Source organism: Lycium barbarum, chromosome 3, assembly GCF_019175385.1.
Source record: "Lycium barbarum isolate Lr01 chromosome 3, ASM1917538v2, whole genome shotgun sequence".
Lineage (NCBI taxonomy): Eukaryota > Viridiplantae > Streptophyta > Magnoliopsida > Solanales > Solanaceae > Lycium > Lycium barbarum.
Window position 1 is genome coordinate 29,177,466 of NC_083339.1, and position 23,230 is coordinate 29,200,695.

The 23,230-nt window shown below is 38.1% G+C and overlaps 1 long non-coding RNA gene across 6 annotated transcripts; it reads left to right on the forward strand.

Moving 5' to 3' along the window:
* The first annotated feature begins 1,013 nt into the window (after nt 1-1,013).
* On the forward strand, nt 1,014-19,103 carry LOC132630901 (uncharacterized). Of its 6 annotated transcripts, XR_009578732.1 has the most exons (5): nt 1,014-8,358; nt 8,483-8,869; nt 15,247-15,323; nt 18,273-18,362; nt 18,829-19,103. It is a non-coding gene; the product is annotated as an uncharacterized LOC132630901 (long non-coding RNA). The 6 variants fall into 6 exon arrangements; XR_009578736.1 differs by lacking the exon at nt 18,273-18,362; XR_009578733.1 differs by lacking the exon at nt 15,247-15,323.
* The last annotated feature ends 4,127 nt before the right edge of the window (nt 19,104-23,230 follow it).

Sequence of the window (23,230 nt, forward strand, 5' to 3'; positions counted from 1 at the left end):
ATCTAACACTGCATTATAAGAACTACATAGCATTTATAGAATGAAACAAACATTAAGAGGAAACTAAACAACTTACCCTAATAACGTTTGAACTTAAATTTAGAACTATTAATTCCTAAGTTCAACTAGTTATCACAGCAAAGCTAAAAATGGGCTTTTGTAAAACTAGGCTTTGGTAGTGAATATTTTGGAAATTAGAGTACTTAGTTCATAACTATGTTCATGTCAACATTACTCAAACTAATATTAATTAATGCTAAGTTCAACTAGCAACCGCATCAAGCTAGTATACAACCTTAAACGCATACATTAATCCTAAAAAAAAAAATACTCAAAGCAATATAGTCTTCATATCAATCTTAAGCTACATAGTTTGAACTAAACTAACTGAAGCAGACTACACTGTGTTGATACCCAATTTTTGCCCTCCAAAAATTCAAATTAACTAGTCAAGCTTTTTGAATCGCAAACAGAGTAAAATAATTATTCAGAAAATCAAAAATAATTTCTAAACAGCTTTTGGTGACATTTTCGCCATTTTATTGGCAAAGTGCCCTAATATATATTATGTAAATATATATAATTTTTAGTATTAATTGTGTTTTTTTATCAATTCGAAAATCAATTCGAACAAAAAACAAGTGTTTGATTAAGTAGGTATTTTTAATTGTCAAAAATTAAAATAATATTTTTACTTTGTTGAACTCAAGAAGCTTAATTAATTAATTGAATAATAATTTCATCTCAATTTTATTTCAAACTGGTTCTAAGGTATGGTTTTAACTGAAAAGGCATGAGTTTAATTTGGCTATTTTGCTAACATTTTGGCTGCAATTGCAATACAAAAGGTTATGATTTAAATTCAATTTTGGGTCATTACTTGAATCTCAAATTACCTCCTATTTCAGGTCCAAATCACCCCAACACCATCGGCCCAAAACAAATTGACCCGGTCCATTTTCTAAAAGGATGGAACCCCTTTTCATTTTCCATTATTTCCTCTAACACAAAAATAAATAAATAAAAAAAACAAACGAGCCCTAGGCTCCAACGTTCATCTCTCTAGCTCATGATGAGCTTTCCTTCAATCAAAAAGGGGAAAATGCTCTTGCTTTTTGCATTCCAGAATTTACTTCACCAATTCGGTCAATGAACTTATTGTTCTTGTCTCCTTCTCCGAAAATTCAAAACGGTAACTTGCTTTTTCCTAAAATCTTTTGATTTTCCTTTTTGTTTTGGGATTTCTATCGAAACTAAAACAAATTTGAAGTTTCAAATCCATCCCACATGCATCGAGTTGAAACACAAAAACCCTAGCAATTAGGGTCCTATAAATAGAACCCCATTTCTTCATTCACATCACGGTTTTGGACACTTAAAATGGGTTGTTATACCCATAAGAGTAGAAACACTTAGAAACTCGGCTAAACCTAGAGTTTCAAGGAAGTTTCTCACTCATAGTTAAATTTTTGAACTCGCTTTCGTTCGTCGGAAGCTTGGTTTGGGTGAATGGTTGTTCGTCGACTCTCGTCGCCCCCGTCGCTGCTCAACAAAAAGGTAACATTCTCTCCTTTGCATTTCTTTTATTTACAATTCTTTTAGTATTTTCAACTTATTCGTTTCTGTCTAGCTTTGGTTCTTATTTGTCTAAATGTTTAAGTTTTGTTAAATATTAATTTTCCTTTCGGGAACATTGCCCCCCCTTTTTTTTTAAAACTTGTTTAAGCACTCATATGTATGAATCAAATCTAACTGCTTTATTTTAAACTTTTACCCCTCCCTTTATTTTTATTGTGTTTGCCTTGGTATGTTTATGGCTTTCCAAATCTGTTTTATGCTTTCTTAGGTTTTAGTACATTGGTTTAGAAGGTATATAGTTTAATATAGCTAATGGTTGTGTTGGTTCGAATTTAAGGCAATTGTTTTATCTGTTTAATCCTAAATGTTGTATGATTCAACTGTTGAAAAATGCCATAGTTGCAATCTTTGATTAGCTCGAACCAATGTTACTATAAGGATTCACATTCATAACCGATGGCTTGTTGCTGTTACAATGATTTATCTAGATTATGTTGACTGCCTTGTTTTGTTAGGATTTCCTATGAAAAGTGGGCCTTTTTGTCTTGTAAAATATGCCTACAACTCCCTGTAAAATGCAAAAACAATTCTAGATATGAAGTAATTTGCAGACAGGAAGTAATCAGAATATTTTGTCAATAGGTCATATTTGTTTGGCTCTAAGTTATGTGGAAGCGTTGTGAGGATAGAATATGAGTAAGCTGCGGTTGAATGTCATGTTCACTAGATATCAAAATGTAGTATAAACATGTATACATTACTTTCTATTTTGGTAGAATTAGTTGATGTGTTATGGGAGAAATGTTCTTGTTTCAAAATGGTTGGGTTGTATCTGTTCCAACTCCTTTCTTTGAGTCCTAGCTCAAAATTTCTTTCAAAAATCTGAGTTTGCACTTAAAGATTTGGTTTCTCTGCTTTTCACTTTGTAAATGTTAGACTACATTTAAGAGGTATTTGAAGATCTGTTCAAAGTGTTTAGATCACTAAAATACCAAAACAACAACTGATTCGCCTAGCGAAAATGTGCCTGCTTAAGCATTTCAAATGACCAGACCCTTATTAGCTTTTCCTGAAGTTTGACATGTATTTTTCCTTCTAAATAAATTGTATTTGAGTATGGAAGTCTGTGTTAATCCCTATTCCTAAGTTAATATCTCAGTGTTTATCTAATTTGGATTTCTACTTTTTAAGCTAGAGAAGAAATGGATAAATAACCTTAGTTACTCCTCCAGTTCAAGTAATCATTTTCGTATGTTCTGTAAGTTTGAATTCATGTGGATGCATTTCTATCCTGGTCCTCCTCTTCATGTCTAGTGTTTGCAAAGCGTAAAACCAAATTGTTTCTAATCAAGTTTGGATTTCTGTTGAGTTCTCTTCTCATAATTTGTAATCAAATAGTAAAATTTAAGTTTTGTCATACACGTAATTGGTTGAGATGGTACTTTTGTTCAAATAATATGTAGCTTGAGTTCATACCCAATTATTTGATGTTGTGCTAATCCTCGGTTTTTGGGCATGATATTTATGTTTAGCTTCTTATGTTTCTTTTAAAACTGCTTGTTAAAACCTGAGCTTGTATGATTTAAACTCAGCATGGGATTATCATGTTACATGTTTAAAGTTTGAGCTTCAGTTGTTCTGTTGGTTTTGAGGTATCAGATTCTACTTTAAGGTTCTTAATTTCAACAACATATTGGTTCATTTCCTTTCTTCTTCTTTTTTCTCCACTAATGTGAAACTTGTTTTAGCTTAACTGGAAAGTATGCTAAGAAGCTAGAAAATGTCCTTTCAAATCTTTGAGTTTAGAACATGTTATTGTTCAATTCTTAACTCAATAGCCAAGTAGGTTCCTATAAACCAAGGTTGCAAATTGTCTATGATTGACCATATGTTTCTTTTTATGATATAGCAATCTTTGGCTGATGAACTTGTTTGTTTGACAAAGCTTCCTGATTTTACATATTAAGTTAGTTAAACAATGAATTTGGGCTTGCTTAAGCCAAAATGTTTTTTTCCTAATGTTCAAATCTATGAGTTTAAAACATGTTATTGCAGAAACTTTCAAATGGTTTCAAAAGATTGTGATCTAGTTGTTTATGCTAGCTTAAGATATCCTTAGTTAACTAAAAAAAGAAGAAGAATGATTATGCTGCCTTGAGGGATCATTAGCTGACTAGGAGGAAAAATGTTTCTTCACAAAAAGGGTTGGGTTTTCTCTGTTTGGCTAACCTGGCTTTTCGGTGTTTGGTGATGTTTTAGACTGCCTCTGTGTTTGAGATTATTGAAATATGCTTAGTTTTAGATCTCCTTTTAGCCTTAATGATGAATTATAAGTCCAGTAATTCCCCCATGAATCCTTGTTCAGTCCTTTCTCCTCTTTGTTATGTGTTTAGCCTCAACAATGTCTATTTGAATATTAAAGTACTGATATGCTTTTGATCAAAATGAATCATGTCCAGTGTGGTCTTAAAACACCAGTAATGGAGAAAATATTTGGACTTTCAACTTGCTTGGTCAGTTTTAAATATGCTTTGCCTTAACTCTTTTTTGAAAGAATAATTAAATAGGTCATCAAATAGGAACAAGAAGCTGTGGTATGTGCTCATCTATTTTTAGACTCTTAATCTTGAACCCTACATGATTGTGTTAACTTAACTAAGTTGTGATAATCTTCCAAAACAAATGAAATGCTTTTGCGTCGATGTTTTGTTCAAATTACTCATTTCGGGATACTCATTCTTTACCATCTCTTGCTTTGCATAACTCGAGGGAGATTTCAATCTTAAACATCGTTGAGCTACTGCTGAACCATTGCTACACTGGGCTACAAATAGTTGTATGTTTTAAGGCTAACTGCTCGCTATAAATAGTTGCCATTCTGAGGAATGTTTTTAATGCACTTTTGATCTACTGTTGACCCTTGGAAAACTGCTGCACTTCTGGAATTCTCAAAGTGTTGTACTTTGACAAATGAGCTGCTATAGATAGGGAATAGAGGTTTCACTTGAGATGCCATGCACAACTACTGCTACACCGCTGCTGTGTTGTTGCCTTTGAGTAGTTGTTGCCCTTTTGGCAAAGTAAATGCTATTCTTGTGGATTGAGCCTTTGTTATGCTCAGGATGCTATCCTATGTTGCTTCCTTGTTGTTGCTCTGTCGCTGTGCCCATCTATTAAGAAAGGTTGCTATACATTGCTGGTATGATTTGAAACTTACTGATGTGTTGAGCTGCTGGTTCATAGCATTATACTTCGAAGAAACAAACGCTACACTTGAAAAATAAATATAGCAGCAACTATATTTTGATATATTATTGCTTCTGATAAGGAACAGATTGCTGCACTTAAGGTTAATGATATGAACAGATGCTATACTTGGGGCCAATGATTTTTTTTTGAGGCCATGCCTTGTCCGGAAAGGTTATCCCTCGGTTTAGGCGTTAATGACCTCATAGTATTGTCACGAGGAAGGAACGAACATGCATTTGGCGCGGCAACTAAAATGGCCACAAGTTTGCAGCCAAGACATGTTTCGAATCCTTTGCCACATTTGGAAACATGAGTCTGAGCCTCCGTAATCAAAGCTCTCAAAGTTTGATACGAGTCTGAGGGATATTATTATTATGTTCATAAATGTCACCCTATGGGGTGGCGTGTTATTTTGACTAACTACTTTTCCCTTCAATATGCGAGGTACAAATAAACGAATTTATGGAGCAACGCTTAAGGACAAATTAAGAGAGTCGGATGCTTAGAGCGTTGGAGTGTTGGAGCTTTGGACGAAGAACTGGAAAGAGCATAGATGACCTATTGGAATAGGATTGCTAAAAGATTTGGGTCCAAGGCCAAAAAGCTAAACTTTCTTTCTCTTCCCTTCATAATATGTTTACATTAGTTTTGTATAAACATGTAAAAAATACATTTGTGTAGATATTGAAACCCTTATAAGTTAGAACCTAGAATTAGGTAAATGATGCGGATAGGGACTCGAATATGTTTCAAATTGGACTCGAGAGATACATGAGTTATATTCCATTTGTCTAAGAGTAAATAAAAGTAAGCAAAATGTTTTCTTATACAAAAATTGATTACCTTTAAGTAATCTTCAAACTATATTTCATGATTTAAAGAGTTTGAGAAAAGAAAGTGGAAAAGAATATTTATGGGTAAGTCTTGAGCCTTAAAATAGTTTTCCAATGCTTATTTTGGGTTAGACCCAACTCAAATGACTGAAATTTCCTTCAAACCCCAAGTTTGGGAAAATGGCTTTGGTAGGGAATATTGTGACCTTAAACGAGCTAAAATGATTAAATAAGTGAAATCGTTTTCGTTATTTATTCTTATGATACTTATGCTATTTTCAAGGGAGAATACTCCAAATATATATAAGCATTCAACTCATGACATTGGACCAAGTTAGTAGAAACTCTACTTAAGAGAAAATCTTAAGTGTGTTTTGGTTCAGAAACGAAACGACTTCAACCCTTATAAAACCTTTTTCCTAAAAAAATCTCTTTTCCTTAAAGACTTTTTGCCAAAAAAATGGAGTTATGAGATGACGTGACAATTTTGCAAGAATAGAAACGTTTTAGCAAATAATCACATTAATCACACATTGAAGCTTGAAGGTCAACCGTATTCTATGGATCCTTAATACTAGGGTGTTTAAAACCTTCCCTAGGGAATCACCAGAACCCTTAAGTCGAACTCTGGTTAAAAGGATTTTTTCTTTGTTTGAATAAACCCTTTTTAACTCGATTTTCCTAATTTTCCTTAATAAATTAGGTGGCGACTCTAAAAAATATAAAATCCAATTAGAGTACCAACAACCTCTTAGTAGATTTTATGCCTTAACCCACGTAAAAGTGAACCGTAACAGATGGCGATTCTGTTGGGGATTTCCTGGGTTTTAACTATAAGGGTTTCAATATAATGTGACTTTAATTGTACTTATTTGTTTATGTGTTTAAATTCCGCAATTATAACTGTCATTCATTTTACATCATAAATTCCGCCACTCTTGACAAAAAGTATGATTTCAAAGGGGACAGGCGGAATCGCGATCTAGCCTTAACTAAAAAAACCCGAAACACCTCTTCTTTGGAATACATTGAACGTTAAGTTGGTGTACGGTCACCCAACGGCTGACAACGGTTCACCCTGAGTAGTCTACTTGGGTCCAAGGTCAATTCGAAAAATCCATTCTTGCATAAGCCTAGGTTAGAGCTAAGCCAAATCCAAATGTGAAGTAGACTGGGTGGTTTGGATATTTTAGACACATCCTAACCCGATAGGAAGAATACTCTGTGTCAAGACGGCCTATTAACCGAAGACACCGCATCCAACTATGTTAAAATTGAAGGATGTACATGCCGTATACGAACCGTTTGTTCTTGGGGTTGGGACTTTTTACTTTACTTTTTAGACTTCATCCGAGAGGAGCTCGGAAAGTCCGAGAGACGATGAAGGACCCCCACGGTGGTTTGGTTTAGGATTTTTACCCCTGCTTGGGACTGAGATTTGTTTACCCCATTCCCTTATTATGTATCCCCGTTCGATATTCATAAAGTTTGGGGCAAACGGGACGTCTTAATGGCATCTACATCCTTCAAATCTAATAGGCTTGCCTTGGGCTTAAAAAGGTCATGAATGATTAGGACGTGATATATGTTGTTTATGTGCTACGTGGTATGCAATATGCATTTTCATGCCAATTTTATTTATGTGCTTAAATACATCTGATTTGCTTTGAACATGAATGGTCCATTATTCAGTTTCGAAGTCCTAGAATGTCATTAAGCACGCAAACCCAAAATTGAACTTTCTCAAAGTTCACCAAAAATCACTCGAGCTCTCGAAACCTTACATAAAAGTCCAAATGTATCAAATATTCTAAGAAAATACTACCCGGTCATTGCCAATTATCATTGACCACATCGTTCCTAAAGTTCGCTTTTCCTACCCATAAATTGCCAAAGTTGCACCCGTCATCGATATATTTTAGTATTACTCAATCAGCTAGAGTCAATCACAACCCGTAATTTTATTACTCTAGAAAAGCTTTCCAAATACAGACCCATGTTCGAGTACGAAACGCTCGAATCTTACCGTGTCCATTTTGTTAGTCTCAAAGTTTACCAAATGATCAAAATCCTGCCCTTTCAGTTAGCTCCATAGGTCGTTTTTAAAGTCTTCCATTTCGACTGGATTCTGGACTATTATGTTTCAAGCAAAACAAATGTTACTTGCTTTATTTATTATGACCAACAGACTAATGCGATTACCTTTTGAGTTTTTTCTTTCTTTATGATTGACTCGCGGGGACTACCAAAACATTTTTTTACGAAACTCAAGTCACGATCTTTTTTAGCCCACCCATGCGCTACGCTACCTGACATTTTTTTTACGAAACTCAAGTCACGATCTTTTTTAGCCCACCCATGCGCTACGCTACCTGTCCAACAACATTAAAATGTAAAAAAAAAAAAAAGAAGTAGTTCGACAACTTTACTATCCTTGTTCAAACTCCAAAGTGACCCAATCAAGCAAAAGACTCCTTGCTTTTATGAAAATCCAAGCAAAAAGAAACGCACCTTAGGTGACGTCCCTAAAACGACCATTTATATTCCCGCTACCACCTGTCTGTCATGACGCATTTAGTGGGATCAACACGAGTCAATCATTTTTCTACTAAAGAAATTTTTCTGTGAGCACAAGGACAAGAAGGATACAAGGCGAAGAGCCCCAAACTGGCATCAAGTCCACAGACCTTGATCAAAGGTGCTATTACGGCCCACCACGACCTCATTTTTATAAGCCAAATGACTTTACCTCTAACTCCATCTTCAATTTTATTCCTTTCATATCATTCTGTCTACTAACACTTGTTCTCAAAATATTACAGGTGACGACATTATGGAAAGTTGATATCAAGAATCAAGACTATGAGGCGCTACCTGAATTTTCGCACCTTAGTCAACACAAGCCAAAACGGCTTTATTTCTAACTCCTGCTTTATCGTATCCTTTGTTTTATCATAACAACGTTATGATTTTACTACCGATTGTATTCGAATCTTGCAGGAATCGCACGTCAATGAGTGAGCGCTTGGTCTATCAATCAAGCACGAAGATACCGCACAAGCGTGCTAAAGAATAGCACAACAAGACTAAGTGTCAAAGATCAACGGCACCGCTGGGCCAATCATGATCATCACAAAGCAGTCGGAGTGGACTTCAAGCCTCCAACGTTGAGCAAACATATCAAGGAAAAGCCTATTCGACGGCACAAGGTGAACGGCGGCATTCTTAACTCTACTCTCAATTCTAAGAAATACATTGTCATTGCCTTTGAATGCTTTAACGGTTTGTATTATGAATTTTATAGAAATCAACGTCAAGTCTTTAAATACTTTTCTTCGCCGTCAAACTGAGGCGGTATGCTAAGGAGGAATACCGAACTACCCAACAAAGTCAAGACCTGTGTCAAAACTACAACACAAGTCTTTATGTACAAACATAACTCAGAAATACGACAATTTTAGTCCCCTTTTCTTTCAGAGATCCAAATGACAACGTTCTCAAAGCAATGTGGAAATTATGTCCATGTAAAGTCTTACTTATGGATGTGTCGCTGGCCACATTTATAATTAAGAGGTTGTAAGCCTCTTTTTCCTATGCTCGAAGAATGAACATCATACGTATCTCTAGTACACCATTACCCCCGTACGCCAAACTATGTTCGACCTGATTCCTATCATTACGGAATACATAGGCGCTTTTTGAGATCGTTCATATCAAATAAAATCCTAAGAAATCCCTAAGAACCCTCCGAGATAAGACTCCAAGGAGAATTCAGAATTGTCACAAAGAGATTATGCCACACAAGCCTAACTGGGGTAGAGTTTTTGAGAAGATCTCAAAAATTCCATCAACAAGTCTGGCCTAAGAGTTAGCCGGTTTAAGACCCTAAATTGGGGCAGAAATTTTGAGACCTTGAGAGGGTCTCAAAATTTCTTACAGATCAAGATTCGGCACAAGAGTCAGCCGATCCAAAACCCTCAATTGGGGCAGAATTTTTGAGAAGGATATCAAAAATTCCTTCACAAGACTCGGCACGAGAGGTCGCCTACACAGTTTCAATTGGGGCAGAATTTTTGAGAGGGTCACAAAAATTCCAATTTAGGGTTCGACACAGGACGTCGTCGGTATAACTTAAAACTAAGGCAATTTGTTAAAGCAGTTTAGATGATCTCTGTTCAAACTTCAAGATACTAAGTTCCAAATGCCCTTTACCAGGAAATATCTCCCCCTTTTAGAAATCCCCAAACATAGTAGGGACATACTATGGGAAGTCTTGAAATCGGCTATGTTAGCCTCCAACGTCAAATCCACTTCTCAAAGCACGACGTTAACAAAAGCATTGACCAAAGACGGAGATTATTGCATGGAACGACTTCATATCCAACTTGAGATTTCATTCCTTACTAACTTCTGCACAAGAATTTTTGAAGGTAACACCGTCAAGCATCAAGGCTATCGATCCAGCTGAAGGGATGCTTGATTTGCCGAAATGCACATCGAGACTATCAAGACAGACAAAATGGAAATCAAGTCTTCAACAACGACTAGAAATATTAAACAATGCCTATCTGACGACACAAGCCAAATGGCTACACTTGAACTTTCTCCTCTATTATAAGTGTTTTGTTGTTCATGGTGACTTTTTAATACTGTTTTCTAAAATTTTGCAGAAGTCGTCAACGACCTTTCTTGACCATTAGTAGGAGCCATTTGTTGAAGAGGAATACCAAACTCTCCAACAAAAAGCAAAGATCTAAAGAGTATGGTCGAAGATCGCCAAAACGATGGAAAGCGCAGCTTGCCTCTACAAAGAGCAAAGGATCCAAGACGGTTTTGCATATGCCATTAACTTTTCTACAAGTTTTTTTAAGTTTGTCTATGGTAACTAGCAAAGCGGCAACGTATCTACTAACCATTTTCTGTAAGTATAGGTCGTACAAGTATCAGGAGGGACTTTATACAATTCAAAATTCATAGAGGCATCAAGATAATTGCCATATGCTAGAAGGCGAAGACGTAAGCAATCACAGCCTAAATCTTTAAAAGGATGGCATTTGGCCACCCACATCAACGAGGCTCAGAGGAATTATAAACCATGTCGAACACATGCTTTTTGGTATCTCAATTTATGTTTTACTTGGAAATGGGACTTTGTTACTTGTTTGCCCGCGAGTGGGATTCTTACAGGATGCTAATCACCAAAGTGAAACGCTACCCGATAAAACGGAATGCTAGCCACTAGGGTGAGACGCTAATCGACAAAATGGGATGCTAATCACCAAGGTGAAATGCTAACCAAAAAAATGGGATGCTAGTCACCGAAGTGAGACGCTAGCCAAATGAAAATGAAACAATCATTTGAATTGGTTTCCTGCTCTTTTAAATGGCTTATCCACCTTTATGACTTTGCAACTACTACGTTCCATTTTTCTGCAGATAAGTTTATTTTAGATTTTGCAGTAGTTTCAAAACGCCACAAGGGCGACAATATCTAGCCACGAGGGCTGTAAAATGAGCGAAAATGCCATAAGGGCAATATCTAGCCACAAGGGCTATAAAAAGATCAAAACGCCATAAGGGTAAATATCTAGCCATGAGGACTACAAAATGAGCGAAAATGCCAAAAGGGCGAATATCTAGCCAAAAGGGCTATAAAAGGATCGAAAAGCCGTAAGGGCAAGTATCTAGCCATTAGGGCTACGAAAGATTAAAACGCCATAAGGGCAAACATCTAGCCACAAGGGCCATCAAAGGATCAAAACGCCATGAGGGCAAACACCTGGCCATAAGGGCCCACAAAGAACAAAAGGCCATAATGGCAAAATCACCGGCCGATGGGGTCGTAGTGAAACAACACGGCACACCTGACTAAGAGGGTCATAGCCTGCATAAAGGATGAAATAAAGACATATCAGGCCAAAAGGGTCACAATGAATGAGCGTAAAGACATACTCGACCAAAAGAGTCACGACAAAGACAAAAGGGCATATTCGACCGCGAGGGTCATAGCCCACACTACGAACGAAAGAAAGATCATCCAGCTGCAAGGATTATATTTGTTATCTCCATCATATTTCCTATTTCCAAGAGGGCTATTGCACGTTTACTTTCCTGCTTCCAAGAGGGCCATTCATACAAACTGCCAAGAGGGCCATTGCATGTTTACTTTCCTGCTGTTAAGAGGGCCATTCATACAAGTATACCAAGAGGGACATTCATACAAGTATGCCAAGAGGGCCATTCATACAAACATGCCATTCATAAAACATGCCAGAAGGGCTATTCATACAAACATGCCAAGAGGGTCATTCATACGAACATGCTAAGAGGGCCATTTATTTCAATTGCCGAAAGGGCCATGCATATAAACTACCAGATATAGTAAGACATAAAGTGATGTAAAATCGGTCATGAGACTGCAGTATTCGCCCCCCAAAAAACAAAGCAATGTAAAATCGGTCAAAAGACCTCAGTATTCGCCCAAAAAGCCAAAGCGATGTAAAACAGGTCATGAGACTGCAGTATTAGCACAAAAAGATAATGCAATGTAAAGCCGATCATAAGACCGAAGTATTCTCCCAAAAAAGACAAAGCAATGTAAAACCGGTCATGAGACTGGAGTATTCGCTCCAAAGATTAGAACGATATAAATCAGGTCAGGCAACCGCAGTATTCATTTTCAAAGTCAATCACGGTGTTACCTAGCAGATGGGAGCAGGTTAGCAGCCACCAAAGAGAGGAGCAGGCTGACCAGACCAGAACCAGATGCATGTGGAGCAAATGTAGAACTTTTTCTAAGCAGCGAATCGGGGCACATTGCAAAAGAGAGGAGAAGACTCGTCGGGTGAGAGTTGAGGATCACCTTTAACCACCATCAAAATACACCCCTGTAGAAGGCATGTAGGTGTTTTTTTCCGTGTCAAAATCGCTCCCCAAAAAGGCAAAGGTCGCTATCTTTGAGTTTCACATTCAGTGTAATCTCTGAACCTAAGCTAAGGCACTATCGATTTTCATTTAAAATCTAGGTGAAGACGAATTTGAGGTACATGAAATTATGTCAGTGCAAGGACTTAGTTATGAGTGTGAAGTATGCCACATTCATAGCTTAGAACTTGCAAGCCTCTTTTCCGTACTCAAAGTTTGAAGTCATCTATCTCAAACCAAAGGTTACTTCCACATAAGGAATACCCTTTTTTATCGATGGAGTTGAACTACATACGGCCTAATTCACGCAGGTAGGGATTCGTAGGCAAACTCACTGTCAAAGCTCGGTCGTAATTCAAACTCCCCCAATCATGTCCCAAGCTCCCGATCTCATAAATTTGGCACGAGGGGAATTTTGAAAGTTTGCAAAAAAATAAATAAAAAATGAGTCGAACTACAAGTGGCCTAAATTCTCATGTAGCTTGAGATATGTACGAAACCCAATGCTAGGGTTCCGCCGTAATTTTCAAAATCAGCAACACTTTTTTCGATTAAGAGATGAGTTGAGTTGGTTGGACAAAAATCGGGTTTGTCAAATTTCGTTGCGCAGGGACGGAGGGGAAGCTGTTGACACTCAATTTTTGCCCTCCAAAAATTCAAATTAACTAGTCAAGTCTTGAATCGCAAACAGAGTGAAAGAATTATTCAGAAAATCAAAAATACTTTCTAAACCATTTTTGGTGACATTTTCACTGTTTTATTGGCAAAGTGCCCTAATATATATTATGTATATTTTATATATAATTTTAAGTATTAATTGTGTCTATTTTATCAATTTAAAATCAATGCGCACAAAAAACAAGTGTTTGATTAAGCAAGTATTTTTAATTGTCAAAAATTAAAATAATTGTTTTACTTTGTTGAAGTCAAGAAGCTTAATTAATTAATTGAATAATAATTTCATTTCAATTTTAGCTCAAAACTGGTTGTAAGGAATGGTTTTAACTGAAAAGGCATGAGTTTAATTTAGCTATTTTGTTAACGTTTTTGGTGCAATTGCAACACAAAAGGTTATGATTTAAATTCAATTTTTGGTCATCACTTGAATCCCAAATTACCTCCTCAAGCCCAAATCACCCCAACACCATCGGCCCAAAACAAATTGACCCGGTCTATTTTTAAAAAAGGATAGAACCCCTTTTCATTTTCCATATTTTCCAGAACACACACACCAAAAAAAAAAAAAAACCAAACCAGCCCTAGGCTCCAACGTTCATCTCTCCAGCTCACGATGATCTTTGCTTCAATCAAAAAGGGCAAAACGTAGTTGCTTTTTGCTGTTCTAGAATTTGCTTCACCAATTCGGGCAATGAATTTATTGTTCTTGTCTCCTTCTCCGCAAATTCAAAATGGTAACTTGATTTTTCCTAAAATTGTAACGACCCGTTTGGTCGTTATAGTCCTTCCGACATTTTCGCCCCTTTTCAAGCTTGGTTAGCTCACTTTTGACTCGAGGGAACAGTTGGCACGCTTTTGGAGGTGTCTAGATCGGATTCAGACAACTTTTTGGGAAATATGGGCTTAAAGTGAAAAAGAATTGACCCAAAGTTGACTTTTGGGTAAATGGACTTTTTTCGAAAATTCGTCAATTTTGAGAGGTCCGGATGGTCGCTTAGAACTTATGTGTATATCTGGTTCGGTTCCCAATGCACTCAGATGCATTTTGAGACTTGGATTGGGAAATTGGAATTGAGGTATCGGGGTTGATTCAGTCAAGGAGATCTCCATTGGAAATTTTGAGGCCACGAGTGCGTTCGTAGCGTATTTTTATGTGGATTTGTGTATGTGGTTTCTGAGCAGATGGCCTCGGGAGTGGTTAAAGATTTCAATTGAGCTTACAAAATTTAGTTGGGTTTCTGGTACTTGGTGTCCGCATTGGCGGTACCAATTCTATTCCAGCAGCATCGGATGTTGCGGCAGGGTGACTGTTGAGGCAGCCAACTGCTTTATGGCCCAGACCATCCCAGTGGTCTATGGGAGCGGTGGGGAGGCGTCGAACGGCGGTAACAGGCTCGCTATTTTATTAAGTGTGTATTAAATAAGCCCTTAGTCTATCATTTATTCCCATTTCGAAAATTGAGCTCTTAGGGACTGTTTTAGAAGATCATTGGAGAAAACTCTTGGTGTTACGTCTTGCTAATCCCTTAGCTAATTCCTTGTTCCTAATCATCATAGATTCCTCTTTCCCTTACTAGTTCTTTAGTAATGGAAGATAAAAGTGAAGATAATGAATGTTCTATCTAGGCTTAATAATGATGAAATTGAGTGGGATTATGCTAGATTATGATGTATCTAGGGTTGTTAATCAATTACCTTCCATTATTAGAGTTAAATTCTTGAATCAAAGAGTTAGGGTTTATACCAAAATATTGGGGGTTTTACTTGAAATTCGAAATTAGGTGAATCCATGAGTTAAATCAGCAATTAGTTGTTGTGTTATGATCACCTAGTGCTTAATTTGATATTTTACCCTCGAATTTCCCGTTTTGACCTTGTGGACCCCGTTTCCCCAAATTCTAGTGTTGGATTTGACCTAAATTAAATGATAGTAATATTAGTATCATTCTTCATGGTTTCTAATATAAATTTCGAATATGACTAGACTTTATTGATCTTGAGGCTCAGCAGAAAGGCAAGACAAAGAAGTGAGATATCGGTATTTGCTGTTCGGCCATCCAGGTAGGGTATGGCTTACTCTTGGTGAGACTTCGTATAGAGAAGCATATGTTTAGATTATATTGACGGAGAAAGCATGTAAACCTTCTAGTATGAAGTTGGGTTGGATATTGTCTTAGGTTGGGCCCTGTTGCGTGATTGGGGCTAGCCACCCCGTTGTGTTGTGATTTGATTGTTCTATTGTGTTGGCATGATGCCACGTGTTGCTAGTTGATATTGGAATCTGTTGTTTCTTCTTGACTATGATATTGTTGGCAGTACCCATCGCTGGTACTTGTGACACTGATTTATTGTTGGCGTACCCCTTTGTTGGTACTTGTGATATTGAGCATGATTATTAATGTTGATACATGCATTGCACGACACTCTCATTCTTCATGATATACTATTGATACACTGTTGGTACTTGATGAAACACTGTGATGAGTTGGGCTTAATTTTAAAATGAGAGTGACGTGAGCAAGACCAGCGATGGGAGAAATCTAAAGCACCCATTAGACGCTTTGTTGGTGGGTGCTGGTGAGAAACCCCCGTGGGCAAAGATTCGAGGTCTCATCTGTCTGTTAGGCAAAGATCTGGGATGAGTGGCACTTAGACTTCGCGAGTCACCTTGGGTTGTGCTACCGAGATGTCGATAATTCCGTCCGGAGTACATGTGTACACAACATTTCCATGACACTGCATTACATCCATACATTATTGCATTGCATTATAGCTTACATTGAGATGTTTGGTGTTGTACTTGTGATGTTAGATTCAGATTCGATATATTAAGAATTGGCACATTTGGGATTAGATGCTCTACTTAGGTGATGACGTGTACTTGGCTTCAATTATGTCTGATTTATGCTTGTGTTACACCCCGTATCTTCGAAAAAGCACTTATCAAGTTTGAAACATAAGTGCGTTGAGTTATGGTTAAGTAAAACCACTTTGGAATATAAGGAGCAAGCATTATTAGGTATATTTAATGAGTGAAGGATGTATATAAGGTATACCGGAAAGTTCTATAAGGAAATGAGTGAAAGAAATGGAGCAGTACGACTTTAGAGAAAGGATGGGTAATGTTTTGTGTGAAAATTTTGGTCCAACTTGGGGGACGAATATCTCGTAGCATATGAAGTGTTTTAAGGTGAAACAAAAGCCTAAATGAAGTTCGTCGAGTCTAGTTTCCAACGCAATAAACCGCTCGTCGATTGGAGTTCAGAGTACAGAATTATGGACGTTATAAGTTCAGCTGACAGAGCAAAAATGCTACAGTGAACCCGACCCGAATTTGACCCTTATAAAAAGGGTAAGAACCCCTTTTTTTCATCAGATTTTCCTAGAAAATCCTAGAAATTGAGGAGAGAGAGAGGGGGAAACAAAAAGTAAGCAATTTTTAAGTCGCGGAGTAGTGGTTTATGTCCGAGTAACGCATGGTTGTGATTCTAGTATTGTTTTGCGGTGGATTTTAGCGAGGATATTGAGGATATTGCTGTCTTAACAAGAAAAAAAGGTATGAATCTTTCTCTTTTGGTATTATTTAAGGCTTATTTATGGAGATAAAGTCGTTAAATAATTGTGTAGTAAGTTGGTTAGTTATGGAAGTTGGAAAACAGCGTGTAGGCGTTTTATGGCACATATTGGTGTTGGAAATGATGTTATTGATGTTGGTATTTTTGTTGTTGTTGGTTGTTGGATTGTGATTCCGGGCTAGGCATATAAACAGGGGAAATGCTGCCCGATTTTCAGCGGGATATAAAATAGTTTGACTTGAGAGCTTAGCACAAATATACTACGATGAGTCTAGTGATTGCGTGAATCCTCTTAAATGTAGACTTGCGAGCTCGGACAAATAAGTGTAGATAATTGGAGGTTGAACAGGTATGATAAGGCTCGCCCCTTTCTTTCAAAGGCATGATTCCTATGGTATCATTTCATAAATGTTTCCGTAACCTTCACGTTTTCAAAAACTAAAAGTCCATGGGTCTTAAAGCTTCTCATGATGTGGAGGATAATAATGATTTTATGATGGTGACAACGATAATGATGATTCGTGTTTTAAGAACTCAAGTTTATGATTTCAAAGCGAATATGATAATGTGGAGCTACTTCGAGATTTTCTCAATTTTACTCATTGATGATGACTTTACTTCTAAAGGCTCCAAAGTGTATGTAAAGCTATCCCTTCTTTCTTTGTGGCATGAACTACATAAAGTGAGCGAACGACGAACATACATGACTCTAATGAACTCTAGTTCTCAGTGGTACTTGACATGATAATTGTCTTTGAATCTCAAGTGTTGGTTTATTCTAATTATTCTATTGAGTCTCAGATGATGATTTAGTTTGCATATGGTTGCTCATGATATTCTACTCGTGCATAACGTTAATATATCATTCACCGAGTCCCGGGCCGGGTACGTATTCGTGCACAGTTTCATTGCATTATTTCACCGAGTCCCTCACTACAAGGCCGGGTACGGTATATATATGATGATTTCACCGAGTCCCTCACTAGAGGGCCGGGTACAGTATATATATGATGATTTCACCGAGTCCCTCACTAGAGGGCCGGGTACGGTATATATATGATGATTTCACCGAGTCCCTCACTAGAGGGCCGGGTACGGTATATATATGATGACTTCACCGAGTCCCTCACTAGAGGGCTAGGTACGGTGTGTATATGATGATTTCACTGAGTCCCTCACTAGAGGGCCGGGTACGGTATATATATAATTATTTCACCGAGTCCCTCACTAGAGGGCCGGGTACGGTATATTATATATGTATGCATGACTCATCTTATAAGGAACATATGCATTGGTATCTTTGATTATCATACTCGTCTCCTGTCAACTTTTTGCTCAGTCATGATCTTCTTTATTGTACTTCATGCTTTACATACTCAGTACATTTTCCGTACTGACTCCCTTTTCTTCGGGGGGCTGCGTTTCATGCCCGCAGGTACAGACACCCAGTTTGGTGATCCTTCGGCTTAGGACTTCTGCCCAGCTGCTTGGAGAGCTCTATTGTTCCGGAGCTTGATATATTTTGGTAGAGATCTTTTTGACATAGATTCTGCTATACTCTTAGAGGTCTGTAGACATATGTGGGTTGTGTATATACGGTTTGGTCAGCTATATCGATGTAGTTCCTCTTGGACGTCCCCGTGTATAGCGGCAGCCTTGTCGGCTTGCATATTTGTTATGTTTTGGTTAACTGTGACTTCTCAGCAAATAGGCTCTTTTTGATGTATGATATGATGAGTTCACAACATGCTTTTACGGAGTGCCATATTGTTTTCAGTTTCAGTTTGATTATATCTAGCGGGTCGTATACGGGTACCCAGCTCGAGCACTAGTCATGGCCCATCGGTTTGGGTCGTGACTTCTTATTAGTTTATCTGCATATCTTGCTTTATTGTCTGAATTATGTTAGCTATGCTTAGTCGGCCGATGATGCCTATCAGTACTGTTGTATTGTACTGACTTGCACTTGCTGCATTCCTTTATGAATGTAGATTATCAGGTTGGATCTGCTTCCATCTCACGTGGCTGATCGTCGTCATCAGTATTGCTGTGAGTTTCCAGGGTGACCACGAGTGTTCGTTGCCTTAAAGGCTCTTCCTATTTTATGTCTTACTATTCCTATTCAGAGTCATAGACAGATTTATGTATTATTACTCAAGACTTGTATATTTTTATTAGATGCTCTTGTATGATTTAGACTAGACCCTGGAGGTATTGTCCGTATTTTGCACTTTTTCAATTATATATCATTTTGCGACTTACATAATTAATCTTTTCCGCTTGATTGATATATTTATTTATTACTTATTTATCATTGGGTTGAGGGTTTGCTTACCGAGGTGGAAAAGGTAAGTGCCCACACGGCTTAGTAGAAATGGGTTGTGACAAAAATCTTTTGATTTTCCTTTTTGTTTTGGGATTTCTATCCAAATTAAAACGAATTTGATGTTTCAAATCCGTCCCACATTGAGTTGAAACACAAAAACCATAGCTATTGGGGTTCTATAAATAGAACCCCATTTCTTCATTCACATCACGGTTTTGGACACTTAAAATGGGGTTTTATACCCACAGGAGTAGAACAGTTAGAAACTCGGCTAAGCCCAGAGTTTGAAGGAAGTTTCTCGCTCATAGTTAAATTTTTGAACTCGCTTTCGTTCGTCGGAAGTTTGGTTTGGGTGAATGGTTGTTTGTCGACTCTCGTCGCCCCCGTCGCTGCTCAACAAAAAGGTAACATTCTCTCCTTTGCATTTCTTTTATTTACAATTCTTTTAGTATTTTCAGCTTATTCGTTTCTGTCTAGCTTTGGTTCTTATTTGTCTAAATGTTTAAGTTTTGTTAAGTATTAATTTTCCTTTCGGGAACATTGTCCCCCCCCCCCCCCCCCCCCCCCCTTTTTTTTTTTTAAACTTGTTTAAGCACTCATATGTATGAATCCAATCTAACTGCTTTGTTTTAAACTTTTACCCCTCCCTTTATTTTTATTGTGTTTGCCTTGGTATGTTTATGGCTTTCCAAATCTGTTTTATGCTTTCTTAGGTTTTAGTCCATTGGTTTAGAAGGTATATAGTTTAATATAGCTAATGGCTGTGTTGGTTCGAATTTAAGGCAATTGTTTTATCTGTTTAATCCTAAATGTTGTATGATTCAACTGTTGAAAAACGCCATAGTTGCAATCTTTGATTAGCTCGAACCAATGTTACTATAAGGATTAACATTCATAATGGATGGCTTGTTGCTGTTACAATGATTTATCTAGATTATGTTGACTACTTTTTTGTTACGATCCGTTTGGTCGTTATAGCCATTTCGGTATGTTTGCCTTTTCTTGAGCAGTGATTAGCTCGTTTTTGACCTGAGGGGACTGTTGGCATGTTTCACTAGAGGGTCGGGTACGGTATATATATGGTGATTTCACCGAGTCCCTCACTAGAGGGCCGGGTACGGTATATATATGATGATTTCACCGAGCCCCTCACTAGAGGGCCGGGTACGGTATATATATATGATGACTTCACCGAGTCCCTCACTAGAGGGCCGGGTACGGTATGTATATGATGATTTCACTGAGTCCCTCACTAGAGGGCCGGGTACGGTATATTATATATGTATGCATGACTCATCTTATAAGGAACATATGCATTGGTATCTTTGATTATCATACTCTTCTCCTGTCAACTTTTTGCTCAGTTATGATCTTCTTTATTGTACTTCATGCTTTACATACTTAGTACATTTTCCGTACTGACCCCCTTTTCTTCGAGGGGCTGCGTTTCATACCTGCAGGTACAGACACCCAGTTTGGTGATCCTTCGGCTTAGGACTTCTGCCCAGCTGCTTGGAGAACTCCATTGTTCCGGAGCTAGATATATTTTGGTACAAATCCTTTTGACATAGATTCTGCTATACTCTTAGAGGTATGTAGACATATGTGGGTTGTGTATATACGGTTTGGTCAGCTATATCGATGTAGTTCGTCTCGGACGTCCCCGTGTATAGCGGCAGCCTTGTCGGCTTGCATATTTGTTATGTTTTGGTTAACTGTGACTTCTCAGCAGACAAGCTCTTTTTGATGTATGATATGATGAGTTCACAACATGCTTTTACAAAGTGCCATATTGTTTTTAGTTTCGGTCTGATTTTATCTAGCGGGTCGTATACGGGTGCTTAGCTCGGGCACTAGTCATGGCCCATCGGTTGGGTTGTGACAAAAGTGGTATCAGAGCAGTTCATCCTCGGAGTGCCTACAGACCGTGTCTAGTAGAGTCTTGTTTATTGGTGTGTTGTGCACCACATCTATAAACAGGAAGCTACAGGACATTTAAGATGTCATCTTTCTTTCTGATCATAGATCGTGCAGTAGAGCCAATGATAGGAAAGCTCGTTCTTGGTACGATTTTTGTTAACTTGCAGGATTGTATTGGAGGAGAGGACAAGTTCAGTTAATGGGAGCGTAAGTGAGGCTCCGAAGGGGGACATGAGACCCGTATCGCCCGTCGACTCCGGATCGAGGATGTCAAGAGGTATAAGAAAGAGCATCAGCTATTCCATAGAGACGGACCCCTCGGAGGATGTGGCTCCGGAGGAGACCCGATTGAGAAATCATATGATAAAGACTTGTTTAGGGTTCACAAGACTCATGTGGACGAAGACGTAATTGAGGAAGTACAGAGTTTGGCACATTTAGGTTTTCCTTACGTTTCAGCATTATGTTAGGCCAGACTAGTAGACGGTGGGAAGACAAGGATGGAGAGCACACTTCACTCTATAGCCCACCAGATCCGGCTAAGGACCGATTGGCTACAGGTATACGAGTTCTTATTGGAATTTCGTATGTGCGTATGTAATTACTTCAGGGCAATACTGAATAGTGATGAGCGGAAATCCAAAGGGGCCGATAACCAAGCATTCATAAGTAACGGCGACCAAGGTGTTTTCGCCACTATTGGGAATCTGGAAAATCTAGGATGGAAGGTAGTCATATACATAGATGAAAGGTGAATATTGATGATTGAAATGGCCAAAATAATAATCGTGTAGTCGGAAGAGTAAGAGACCTTTTTTTTTAATTCGGTGGGAGATGCATTACGGGAATGTTTTGGAATCTGTTAAGACTTCAACTGGTTCTAGGTCATGTGAGAAAGGTCATGCAGTAAGGTGTATGCGATTATACCAGCACTAACGCACTGAATTTTATTAGAGTTTCAAGGTTAAGCGTGCTGGGGTGAGAGAGATACTAAGATGGGTGACCCCCTGGGAAGTATATTAAGAGTCCTACAAATTAAGACATGAGAGACAGATGAGAAGCTAGAGTAGCCTAAGGGAGATTGAAGTATGCGGAGTGGTTGGAAACTCTAAAAGATCGCGAAGGATGAGGCGGACTAGACCGACAAAGAGAAAAAAGGTGCATCACCGCTCTAGAATAACGATGAGTTCGAATAGAATTGGGAAGTACTTTGTAAGCGAGGCGTTAGTAAACATATATATATATGTGTGTGTGTGTGTATGACATCCCATATGTGGGTGCGCCAACCGGTATATGTGTCCCAGCAACCGACGTTGCGGTATACTGAAGGCATCAATCGAACAGGGTAGTGAAGTTCAAGTGATAGATGTTACAAGGTAAGTTGATGATATTGTCACCACAGGCTAGAGTTGGAAAGTCCTAATGCAACAACATCAGGGAAAGGAAGAAAGTGAATATATAGACAGTAAAGAGATTAGAATGCCTTGAGAAAAAAAGTGTAAGAAATGAGGGTAAGTGAAGCTTCCAAGAGGGACGAAGGGTAAGGCAGGGGACTATTTGGATAAAATTCGAAGGTAGGCATGCGAAAGGGATAAAGTATGGTAGTGTGAAACAAAAGATGAATGTGTGGGGTTAGAAAATAGACTTCGGTAAGTGGGACTAAAGGATAGTAATCACAAATAGGGATGTGAAGTAATAGAGAGAATGATCAGGCCTTGCAATGATACTAAGAGATTTCCAGCTCTCGAGAGGTGTATAAAGGGATAAATGTGTAGTCATACTGACACGGTTGCCTCGGAATGGAGAAGCTTTCCTAAAAGATGATTTAAGAATAGAACGGATTTGCACGTTTAAAGGAATATTTTATGAACGTTAGGGTCGATACTATAAAATAACAAGTGGAGAAGGGCGCTCGAGGAGGAAGGAACTCAAGGAAGGTTTGAGGATGAAAGCAGGAAAGGTACACTAATGGGTTGGTCAGAAGGAGAGGAGAGAAGGAGAAGGGAAGAAAAGAAAAATTGAGCAATCACCAAGGACAAGCGAGAGGATAATGAGCTAACAAAGCTAATCGAGAGGTAGTATATCAATGACATGGGATGAGGATAAGGAATACCGAGATTTAATTATAAGGGAAATAGAAGGATGTA